A 13,043-nucleotide genomic window follows, 5' to 3' on the forward strand; every position below is an offset into this window, starting at 1 on the left:
TTCAGAGGGTTAAGTGTAGTCTAAAGGACTTTATAGACTATGCTTTGCTGTCTGCTGGCTCTTTGTTCCCTGTGGGTATTGCGGAAGAGTCAAGTCAAGTCGTCGCTGATCTTCATGAGTCAAGTCAAGTCAACGCTGGTCTTCATGAGTCAACTCAAGTCACCGTTGATCTTCATGAGTCAACCTGATTGTCCAGAACAAACACAAATCAAACCTAAACGACCAGTGTCAAGTCACGTCTCAGCTGATCTTCCATTGATCTTCATGAATCAGGCAAAATCACAGTTGATCTTCATGAGCCCAGTCAAGTCACCGCTGATCTTCATGAGTCAAGTCAAGTCAACACTGATGTTCATGAGTCAACTCAAGTCACCGTTGATCTTCATGAGTCACCTCAAGTCACCGTTGATCATCCTGGACCAACACAAGTCAACTCAATTCACTGTTGATCATCCTGGGGCAAATCCTGGGGCAAGTTCATGAATCAAGCAAAATCACAGTTGATCTTCAGGAGCCCAGTCAAGTCACCATTGATCGTCATGAGGCAAGTCAATTCACAGCTGATCTTCATGAATCAAGTCAAGTCACCGTTGATCGTCATGAGGCAAGTCACAGCTGATCTTCATGAATCAAGTCAAATCACAGTTGATCTTCCTGAGTCAAGTCACATTTCCGCTGATCTTCCAGAGTCAAGTCACTTCTCAGCTGACATTCCAGCGTCTCGACAGTTCTCAGCTGACATTCCAGAGTCTTGTCACTTCTCAGCTGACGTTCCAAAGTCCCTTCATGTCACAGCTGATCGTCCAGAGTTTCGTCACGTCACAGCTGATCGTCCAGAGTCTTGTCACTTCACAACTGACAGTCCAGAGTCACATCACATGACAACTGATCATCCAGAGTCAAATCACGTCACAGCTGATCGTCCAGAGTCAAGTCACGTCACAGTTGACCGTCCAGAGTCATGTCATGTCACAGATAATCATCCAGAGTCAAATCACATCACAGCTAATCGTCTAGTGTCAATTCACGTCACAGCTTTTCACTCAGAGTCCTGTTTGTTACATGCTGTTCTTCAGCATCCCAGACTGGCATCAAGCATGATGGACCCACCACTGGTGTCAGCACATGCTGCTGGTATCCCTAAACCAGCGCTATCAAACCCTTTTGCCCCAGAAGTAATCCCCTTGTCTGCTGCATTTCCCATATGTGGGATTGCTCTCTGGTGTGTATGGGCTACCGCCGAAGTACCAGAGCCAGCGACGTCCGCTGAAGGATTGCCAGAGGTGGCGGCTGAAGCTGCAGAACCTCCGGAAATGGCAGTGCCCGCTTCAGATTCTCCAGAGGTGGCGGCTGAGGCTGCAGAACCTCCAGAGATGGTAGTGCCCGTTCCGGATTCTATGGAAGTGGCAGCGTTTGCTGCAGAACCTGCAGAGTCGTCGTCTTTCACTTGAGCTCTGGTTACGGTAGTGGCGCCCATTAATGAACTCTTTGCCTGTCCTATCACGGCTATGGAGCTAATGAGCTAATGAGCCTGAGGGTGAATTGTCAGCCTGTCCAGTTCCAGTCTGTGGGCTTGTTTATGAACTGTCTTCCTGTTCAGTTTCAGTCAATAAGCCAGACTTAGAATTATCTGTCTGCCCAGTCTTGAGTAATATATCTGAACTTTCTGTCAGTCCTATTTCCGTTACTGATCTTGGTTATAAAATGTCTACCATTTTCAGTCAATACATCTAATTTTGAACTGTTTACCTGTCTGTCCCGTTCCTGACGTGTCTTGAACCGACCAGGTTGAGCTAATCTCAACCAGGCCAGAAGCATTCAGTCTACTACTGGGAGTCTCATTCCCAGCGACAGGCTCCATCTCAGCCCGGCTCTCACCTAACTGCCTCAAGGCCATCAGCTCAGGTTCAACTGCGCCGGGAGCGATATTGCCATCACTTTCCCCAGTACCTTCTGCTACTTTCAATTTATTGGGACAATTTTTAATTAGATGTCCCACTTTCCCGCACCCAAAAACACTTTGTGCAGCAGTTGTGACAAAAATAACATACTCAAAGTCATCAACACGAAACATAAGTGACAAGTCTAACTCAGCATCATCTTGAACTACCATTTAAGCAAAGCGCCTAAAGGAGACGATATGTTTCAAAAGAGGGGATTTGGTACTTATCAGGATTTTTTTAATTGGCGACACCAGTTTTCCATAACGGGACAGGGCCTGAGTTAAAATATCATCACTCCTGAACGGGGGAACATTCGATAAAGTAACCCTCTTAGATGGTAATACGAGGGGAAGGACAGAAATAAACTCGCCGCCAACTGTAACTCAACAACGTTATTCACTCTCGCAGCTGATAAAATAGACACAAGTCCCACAACCTCTCCAATAGCCAAGCAACATTGTTCAACATAAAAGGCAGTGTAGAGAAAAGAAGATCTCTGATAGCCGAGGCACTCCGTAATTAAAATGTCTTTATTGCAAAAATGACATGTCCTAAATGGACAATGTTAGGACATGTCATTTTTGCAATAAAGACATTTTAATTACGGAGTGCCTCGGCTATCAGAGATCTTCTTTTCTCTACACTGCCTTTTAAGATGTTCTCCCTTGGACTGAAGAGCACTCAAATCAAACTTATCATTCAACATGTTAGAAACATTTTTAATGTGGGCAAGCTGTTCAACACACTCTCGCCTTTTTACAGCGTGACGCCGCGTAAGCGAGCTCAAATTCACACCTGGGGACATATCTCCCTGATAAACAGGCAGTACACGGCCCAAAAGTAAAGCAGGTACAACAGCTCCAAGAACCGACCACTAGAGAAAGCACAAGCAAGAAAACAGAAAGAAAAAAAGATCACTCACACAGAGCCATTCGCACTCACACCACTCCGTTCACTCGCCCTCGACAATCACACCAGAAGTTAGAGAGAGAGAGAGAGAGAGAGAGAGAGAGACTTTGACTTTTAAAAATCTTTTAATCAAACAACTAGTTTAAAAACAATATTTGCACCACACAAAAATAAAAGAAATCATTTAAAATAGTAATAATGATAGTAATTCACAATTTTACCAATTAAACCATAACTCTCCAAAAACATTTCTCACCACAAGAGTATTTTTCACACTCCACCTTGCATCAAAAAAAAAATCCATATTTGTTAATTTACAATAGGCATATTCTACAGCAACCCTGTACTTTACTAATGATTTGAACATTCCAACCAGATCAATATTGCCCCCCTCATTTTTACATGTGTGGGATTTTAGAATTGCCAACTTTGCCTGCCCTAATAAAAAGTTAGCCAGAGTATGCTTGTAAACTTTCCATTACTTCTTGTATTTCAAGCCCAAAATAAACAGATTTTTTGTAAAAATAAACCCAAGTTCAGTGAATATTTTTCCCAACAGTTCAAACAAAGGAAATAATCTAAAACAATCAGAAAAAAAATGAAAAAAACAGTATCAGGAGCATTACAAAACGGACATGTAAATGAAATCATTGCATTAAATTTTGAGACAAACCTATTTGTTGCCACAGCACCGTGGAGTATTCTCCACTGGAGATCCCCAGATCTCTTAGGAATAGGGGGTTTATACAAACACCTCCATGATGGAGTTAGTTCTGAAGAAATTGATAAATATTCTCTCCATTTAGTATCAGTCCATCTTGTCAATTGAGCATAAAACAAAGATTTCACACACATTCCATACAACATTTTTTTTCCACATTCTGAAACAATACATCTTTAAATCCCTTTAATAACAAAGTATTATTTAAATCTTCATCTAATTCAAATCCTATTTCTACTCTAAGATCTGGAAAGGTCCGGGACTTTTCACCATTTTTCAAAAAAAAGTTTTACACAAAGGTCAAGAAAGATTGAGGAAAATATTTTTTTTAAATCCCCCATTAACGATTCAACATATCTTTCTGATCTAAGCCCAACTTGATCAGCTATTGATGAAGTTGCATGCCATTGACCTTTTTAGAATCAATTAAGTCCATTACAGTAGCTATTCCAGTCTTTAAAAACATATGAACTACTGTGCCTGAAATCGATGAGTTTATTTTAAAAAGAGAATTAAAGAATAATGGTTCCAAAACACCGTAATGTTCACTCTCCTTTCTAACCTTCTTTAACAATTGCCAAGCTCTAAACACAGACTCATAAAACTTTAAAAGACAACAACTTACTCTTGAGACAAAAGATTTCTCAATTAAGAACAACTGCTTATCTATTCTGATTCCTCCTACAGGTCCTTCTCAAAAAAATAGCATATTGTGATAAAAGTTCATTATTTTCCATAATGTAATAATAAAAAATTAAACTTTCATATATTTTAGATTCATTGCACACCAACTGAAATATTTCAGGTCTTTTATTGTTTTAAAACTGATGATTTTGGCATACAGCTCATGAAAACCCCAAAATTCCTATCTCAAAAAATTAGCATATTTTCATCCGACCAATAAAAGTAAAGTGTTTTTAAATACAAAAAAAGTCAACCTTCAAATAATTATGTTCAGTTATGCACTCAATACTTGGTCGGTCCTTTTGCAATCTTTTGCAGAATGACTGCTTCAATGCGGCGTGGCATGGAGGCAAATCAGCCTGTGGCACTGCTGAGGTGTTATGGAGGCCCAGGATGCTTCGATAGCGGCCTTAAGCTCATCCAGAGTGTTGGGTCTTGCGTCTCTCAACTTTCTCTTCACAATATCCCACAGATTCTCTATGGGGTTCAGGTCAGGAGAGTTGGCAGGCCAATTGAGCACAGTAAACCCATGGTCAGTAAACCATTTACCAGTGGTTTTGGCACTGTGAGAAGATGCCAGGTCGTGCTGAAAAACGAAATCTTCATCTCCATAAAGCTTTTCAGCAGATGGAAGCATGAAGTGCTCCAAAATCTCCTGATAGCTAGCTGCATTGACCCTGCCCTTGATAAAACACAGTGGACCAACACCAGCAGCTGACATGGCACCCCAGACCATCACTGACTGTGGGTACTTGACACTGGACTTCAGGCATTTTGGCATTTCCTTCTCCCCAGTCTTCCTCCAGACTCTGGCACCTCTGATTTCCGAATGACATGCAAAATTTGCTTTCATCCGAAAAAAGTACTTTGGACCACTGAGCAACAGTCCAGTGCTGCTTCTCTGTAGCCCAGGTCAGGCCCTTCTGCCGCTGTTTCTGGTTCAAAAGCACACGCCTGTGCACGGTGGCTCTGGATGTTTCTACTCCAGACTCAGTCCACTGCTTCCGCAGGTCCCCCAAGGTCTGGAATCGGTCCTTCTCCACAATCTTCCTCAGGGTCCGGTCACCTCTTCTTGTTATGCAGCGTTTTTTGCCACACTTTTTCCTTCCCACAGACTTTCCACTGAGGTGCCTTGATACAGCACTCTGGGAACAGCCTATTCGTTCAGAAATTTCTTTCTGTCTTACCCCTCTCGCTTGAGGGTGTCAATGATGGCCTTCTGGACAGCAGTCAGGTCGGCAGTCTTACCCATGATTGCGGTTTTGAGTAATGAACCAGGCTGGGAGTTTTTAAAAGCCTCAGGAATCTTTTGCAGGTGTTTAGAGTTAATAAGGTGATTCAGATGATTAGGTTAATAGCTCGTTTAGAGAACCTTTTCATGATATGCTAATTTTTTGAGATAAGAATTTTGGGTTTTCATGAGATGTATGCCAAAATCATCAGTATTAAAACAATAAAAGACCTGATATATTTTAGTTGGTGTGCAATAAATCTAAAATATATTAAAGTTTAATTTTTATCATTACATTATGGAAAATAATGAACTTTTATCACAATATGCTAATTTTTTGAGAAGGACCTGTATATCTTGTAGAATAGACAAGCTATATGCAATCCAGGGAATCTTATCTGAACAGTATAGCAATTTCTGTAATGTTTGAAGTCTCATTGTTTTAACTCTTGCTTCCAAATCTATGAGTTCTATCTAATCTATCTTTGTCCCCTTTCAGTCACTGGGAGATATAAAACCCCAGGAGGAAGCCAATGAAATCCATCCCAGAAAAAAATGACAAAACTTTTTTGAATTGTAACAAGTAGCTCTTTAGGAGGATCCAAAACTGTAAACCGGTGCCACAACATTGAGGCTGCCAAGTTATTGACAATTAAACATCTCCCTCTATAAGATAACTTCGGAAGGATCCACCTCCACTTTTATAGTTTACCTGTAACTTTATCAGCTAGACCTTCCCGATTCTTTTTCATGTAAAGGTCAGTTCCCAGATATACCCCAAGAACCTTAAAACCATCCTTAATCCATTTACATTGTTGTGAAAGCCAAGGAGGGTCTATATTTTGCCATTGACCTAGTAGCAGAGATGTACACTTATCCCAATTAATTTTAGCAGATGTTGCTTTTTGAAATATTTCCAAGCTAGAAATCAAAGCAGATATATCATCTGTGTTTCTGATACATACAGTTACATTGTCTGCATATGCTGTGAGTTTTATAGGTGAAATTTCTGGAAACCTAGGAAAAACAAGACCATGCAATTGTTTCCTTAAAAATGACAGAAAAGGTTCAATAGAAATTGAGTACAAAAGTCCAGAAAGAGGGCATCCTTGCCGTATACCTCTAGTTACTGCAAAAGGTCTAGTCAGGGCACCCATTAATTCTCAGCATACTAAATGTTTCACTATATAATAATAATTTGACACAGGAGATAAATTGTGGACCAAAGCCAAAAGCCTTCAACGTCTTTAGTAAATATAAATGATCCACTCTGTCAAAAGCTTTCTCTTGATCTAGAGATAATAGTCCAATATCAACTTGATGTGTTTTGGCAACTGTAATGATGTCTCTTAGCAAGAATAGGTTGTAGAAAATTGTTCTTTTGGGGATACAGTATGACTGATCCTCATGAATTATAGTTGCCATACATTTTTTTCAACCTATTGGTTATAGCTTTTGACAGTATTTTTAAATCAGTACACAGTAATGAAACAGGACGCCAATTCTTCAAGTATCCAAGATCTCCTTTTTTGGGTATTAAAGTCAGCACCGCTCTTCGACAGCTCAAGGGTAGAACACCTTGGTTAAAGGACTCCAGAAAAACATGATACAAGTCTTGTCCAAGCACATTCCAAAAACATTTATAGAACTCTGCAGACAGACCATCCAGTCCAGGTGATTTGCCACTGTTCAGCTCCAGCACAGCACTTGACAGCTCAGAAAAAGTTAGAAATCCCTCCAGCTCCTCCTTCTCAGTCGTTGACAAATGTGGAAGACCTTGAAGAAGTTCTTCAACTGCTGCTTCCTCACAGTGTTCTGACTGATAGAGATTCTCATAAAAAGAAATAGCAGAAGCTATAATTTCAAGCTGGTCAGTAGTTTCACTGCCATTAGAAAGTTTCAGCTTATGGAAAAATTTCCGCTCTTTTGGCTTTCTCTCTAGTCCAAAAAAGAAGGCAGTTGGAGCATCCATTTCATTGTGCTTTAAATATCTTGTTCTCACAAGAGTTTCCTTCTCCTGTTCATCCAATAAATCCTTCAAAAGGCTTGTATTCACTTTAATGATGTCAGCCGACAATAATCTGCCTCCTTCGTTAATGTAGCTTTGCTGAAGAATTTCTTGTTCCAAAATCTTCATTTTCAAATTTCCTGTATTATGTGCAGTGTATTGTTGACAAAAGTTTTTTATCTGCACCTTTCCGAGGTCCCACCACTGATTTAAAGATGTATAACTAAATCTCTCTTCCCTCCAAGATTTCCACAAAAGGTCAAAAGAGTGCACAAAGATGTGATCGTGCAGTAATCTGCTATTAAAGTGCCAGTGTGTCTGATAGGGTTTAGACGACAGAACAGACATAGACATAGAAATAAAATGGTGATCTGACATAAATTTTGGTGAAATACAACTACCATAAAATCTTCCTTTACTACCCTTTTCAACATAAAAATGATCCAGTCTCGCAGCAGAGACCTTATTTGAATTCATTTTCAACCAAGTGTACTGTTTAACATGAGGGTAAGCCTCTCTCCATAAATCTACCAGATTGTGTCTATTAATTAAAGATTTAAAAACACCCGCTGAACTAGGATGAGGTTCCTCATGGTTTCTATCTAATTTGTGATCTACAGTACAATTGAAATCACCACCTATTATAACAATGTTATCCTGAGGACATTTTAACAATTCTTCAGAAAGTTTTCCAAAAAACACACTTCGTTCATTTCCTATATTAGGAGCATAAATGTTAAAAAATGAAAAACTATTATTGTCTATTGTTATATCAGCACGTAATAAGTGTCCAGGTAATATTTCTAGAAAGTCTGGATCATTTTTTTTACTCGTTTTGAAATTAAAAACGCAACACCAGCACTCAGATTCGTGCCATGACTAAGGCCAATATTACCCAACCATTCGTTTGTCCAGTCAACTTCATTACAGGCATTTAAGGTGTAAATACTTAAATAAAGTAGTTCTCTTCTGTACATCCCTACAGCCATTTATATTTAAAGATCCGATGTTAAAGGATGCCATCAGGATTAAAAAAAGGAAAAGACAAATAATCCAATATATCCTGTTCATCATGACTCTTTAAGGTTTTTTTCAGTCTTTTTCTGACAGCACTCACAAACTTTTTAAGTCGGTAGCGCTTAGGCTGATCTAGTTCATCTAAAGTGGCCTTCTTCATGGCAACTAGCGAGGACTCAACAAAAAGCCTTAAATCAACAAAGAACATTTCGATCTCTGGCTTTCTCTGATTTTTTGTTGCATTTAAAAAGTCATTAATTTGTTCCACAGTATAATAACGAGACTTTGCAACTCTCCCAACAGTACTTCCCTGTGAATTAGTTTCAGACAATTCATCATCAATCGACTCTGAATAATCACCGTCCGAATCACTATCCATTACTTGTGATTTTGAAGCATCAATGTCAGACACGTTACTACTTAATGCCTGCGTTTCATTCAAGCCATCACTCACTATAGGCCGATCTTGTTCTCTAGGTTGCTCTAACTCAACAACAGCCTGCCCACTGTCGTTAGTTCCACTCTGTCTAGCATCAGCTATTTTAGCAACAATCTCATTTATATCAACACTACAACCTTGATGCAACTGCTCTTCGATGTCAGTAAGCGCAGGCCTTTCCGCGCTCGGATCAGGCGATGCACTTTCACTAGTCACTTCAGACGGATCACTACTCTCTGGAGCATTCAAAATCTGCCCTGAATTAGATTCAACTCCATTTTATTGCCGTTTGAGCCTCTTTAACCAGAGGACAGGCTGTTTTAATGTGACCATATTTTCCACAAATAAAACATTTCATGGACTTAGTGCTAATAAAGATTGTGTAATCTTTTCCAAGCACCGTTAGTTTAACCGACACGTCAAGCGTTGTAAATTCAGCACTCAATATCATAACAGCCTGACGCCTGAATGACATGACGTGTTAACTCCGGGGTTTTCAAACCCAGAGGAATCATTTTAATCGTTCCAACCAATTTTCCATAACGAGTTAAAATATCCTAAAGCGCTTTATCAGAGATAAATGGAGGTACGTTTGACAATATTACCTTTTTCGATAGGTTAGACAAGGGTAATACAGGAATAAAACCATCATGAACAGTCAAACCACACTCCACTAAATGATTGACCATTTCAACTTCTTTCAGAAAAAACAACCATTGCTTCTCAAAGCAGACACACTGATGCATCTGTCTCATGGCACTGATGCACACTTGCACGCATGCCGAGCAGACAAACAGGAAAAACAATCGGAGTTTGAGCCCATCTCTATCAGCTATGCTGACAGAAGTCAGCACCCCGACTCTCTATCCTCTAATCCAAAGCAATATTCAAAAGGAATAAACCCAGAAAATAAGTACAAAAGTTTGAAACTCACTCAAGAACGCCACACACTCTTTCACTCACACGCTCTCCACAGCCACCCCGCACATGCGCACGAGACACAGAGAGAGAGAGAGAGAGAGAGAGAGAGAGAGAATATGGCACACTGAATCTAAAGTCAGTTTCTGTGTCAGTGTCGTTCAGGTAAGATCTCATGAATCTAATGAAATTCCAGTTTAATTGTTTTCATTCAAATGACTAAACGATATGTTTTATATAATAACTACACTCTAAGAAAAATAGGGCCCAATGTTTTGTTATCAGGGGGAGTTTTCTGCATTGACTTTTCACAGGTGTTTTTTCAACGTATTTATGGAAAGTATGAATTGCACTGTGTTGTTTTTATGGTTAAAGGAAATGTAAGTAAATTAAATTTAACCGGTAATGTAATGGCAGAACATTACCACAATCCTCTGTGTTAACAGTATATTAAAGGGTTAGTTCAGCCAAAAATGAAAATTATGTCATTAATGACTCACCCTCATGTCGTTCCAAACCCATAAGACCTCCGTTCATCTTCGGAACACAGTTTAAGATATTTTAGATTTAGTCCGAGAGCTTTCTGTCCCTCCATTGAAAATGTATGTACGGTATACTGTCCACGTCCAGAAAGGTAATAAAAACATCATCAAAGTAGTCCATGTCACATCAGAGGGTCCGTTAGAATTTATTGAAGCATCGAAAATACATTTTGCTCCAAAAATAACAAAAATTACGACTTTATTAAGCACTTCCGGGTTTGTTGTGAGCGCGTTCAGAACACTGCAGTGACGCCGCTGACGTACGATACTGCTGACATGTTTTCTTTGTTATTGGACACACCAGAAAACACGTCAGCAGCGTCGTACGTCAACAGTCACAGCAGTCGCGTTCACAACAGACCCGGAAGAGAAGAAAATGCTTAATAAAGTCGTAATTTTTGTTATTTTTGGAGCAAAATGTATTTTCTCTTTTCAATTTATTACTATACTGCTTGGTTCAAATTAACTTAAACTCTGCGGACCCGGTACCGGGTCCAAAAATAGCATGCAAAATGTTTGTATTTCATTTGCAAAGCCTTCCTTATATGGTATCAGCCCATATATGGGTTCATTTGAAAGTTTAGAGTGTTTTCTTTACAAAGAATACCATTAATTGGGGTTTTATGATTCATAAAGTAGTAAAATTAAGCTAAGAAATATATTTCCCCCCCACACAAATTTCCGTCTAACGATTAGGAATAATTTTTCATAAGAATGTGTATTTAAAATATTTTTCACAAAACAGTCAAGTCATATATCACAAGAAAGCTCTCATTCTCAGGAATCTGACGATGTAGATCATTTTATTGTGTGACAATCACAGATCGAATAATCTTCAACAGAATCACGATGTAAAATTTCTCACCTCATTGCAAATTATTATTTATCCATCTTAGCCCCGCTTCAGTCAGCCGCAAACAGCCACACATACCTATATACTCGATACAATCTTTTAGATTAGAATCTCTTCTTTCAAACAAGACCATTTTTACGTTTCTGCGTGCTTCCATTGGTGAGATATAAAGCGTTTTGTCCAGACGCGCTCAAACAGAAAGACGCACTTTTTGAGACAGAAGCGCTCTCCATATCAGAAGATGCGCCTAAGCGTCTTTCTTCTGATATATCGATCGGATCTCTTTTGTGAACCACTATTTGTCCCTTCAGCTGTCAGTCTGAGCTGTGTGCTCCACTCAGAGCTGCTGAATTTGACACCTCTTAGACAGTAGCGGGGGATGGAGTGGACAGTGATGACCACATCCTCCTCAACCGGGGAAGCGCTGGCCGATGGGGTATTGAGTTCTCGCTTCCTGTAAACACAGCTTACACGCGGAATAACTCGCGTCGCGGTGATTATCAAATGTATAATAATCATACTACAAGTTATGGATGACCACCGTCACCGTGGAGAGGACAGGACGCGCATCTGGTGAGGCTATACGCTTGTTAGTTACTTTTATATATTTGACTCTTTATTTTGAAGCGTGGAAGCTCTGCTAACAATAGGGTAAACTGTTTATTGACAGAAAAGTACAGTACATGATGCATCTCAGTGAAAGTACAGTAAATACACATGGATTATTACAGTACTGTGTGGATAAACATATATTCGTTTGTTGACGTTCCGAAGGTCGTGTACAAGCTTCGGGCAGCGGATAAGCGCTGATAATGCGTCAAAACAACAGAAGGGAGGCTGGAATATGAAATATTACAGATGATTGAGACAGGTAAGATCTCCCAATCATTACACCAATACAGAATGGACATAAATGAAATGATATGAAGCTGGAGATTGTGGATTCTATTTTAGATTGTGATAGACCAGATTTATTTAATAATTTAAAGCAGTTTGCTAGTTTGCAGTTTGACTTATCCTCTTTCAAAGACTGTTCTGAAAACACACACACAAAAAAAGCACATTGTATTGAGGTGGTTCATCATATGGGAAACAACATAAATAATACTATTTGTCACAAACAGCAGCTTTTTATGTCACTTCAAAGGGTTTTCTGTAAAAGGATATAAAGATATTGCTTTTATTCTACTATATGTGGGTATGGGTAGACTTCAAATGTGGGTAGGCGGAAAATGTATACAAAAAGGGTATTATTCCTCCCTTTAGATGGAATAGAATAACTTTTGCATAGATTATGATAGAAACAAATTTCCTTTTTCCTCTATTAGCTGACATGTGCTGGAAACAAATACAATTGTTTGCAGGATGCTGGACCTCTCAGAACCTGAGCTATACAATTTCAAACTTCAGTTTATAAAAAAAAAAAATCAAAAAGCGCCTTTTTTTTCCCCCATTTATTATAACACAGACAACATATAAAACCATTTTTATCAATTTCAACAGTGTTTTATGTAATTTCAAAGGATTTCCTGTAAAATGATACCAAACTTTTGTATGTACACCTCTGCATGTGGGTATGGATAATATGTAATCCATAAAAGAATAACTGTGGTCTGATTACGAGTATTTTAAAATGTAATTTAATCTATCAAATTAACCCAAAATGGGTATTTACCCCCTCTGCTTAAAGAGTTTTCATTCACTTTGATCGGTTTGTTCAGTTGCTGCTCATCAGTCACCTGTCGCCGCTCAAGTGAGCTGATTTTGAGAGAAAACAC

General features: G+C 39.2%; 1 long non-coding RNA gene across 1 annotated transcript; it reads left to right on the forward strand.

The window, feature by feature from the left end:
• Positions 1–11,726: 11,726 nt before the first annotated feature.
• On the forward strand, positions 11,727–12,664 carry LOC122144658. Its single transcript, XR_006159807.1, has 2 exons — positions 11,727–11,838; positions 12,040–12,664. It is a non-coding gene; the product is annotated as an uncharacterized LOC122144658 (long non-coding RNA).
• Positions 12,665–13,043: the final 379 nt, after the last annotated feature.

This window comes from Cyprinus carpio, unplaced genomic scaffold, assembly GCF_018340385.1.
Source record: "Cyprinus carpio isolate SPL01 unplaced genomic scaffold, ASM1834038v1 S000006748, whole genome shotgun sequence".
NCBI lineage: Eukaryota > Metazoa > Chordata > Actinopteri > Cypriniformes > Cyprinidae > Cyprinus > Cyprinus carpio.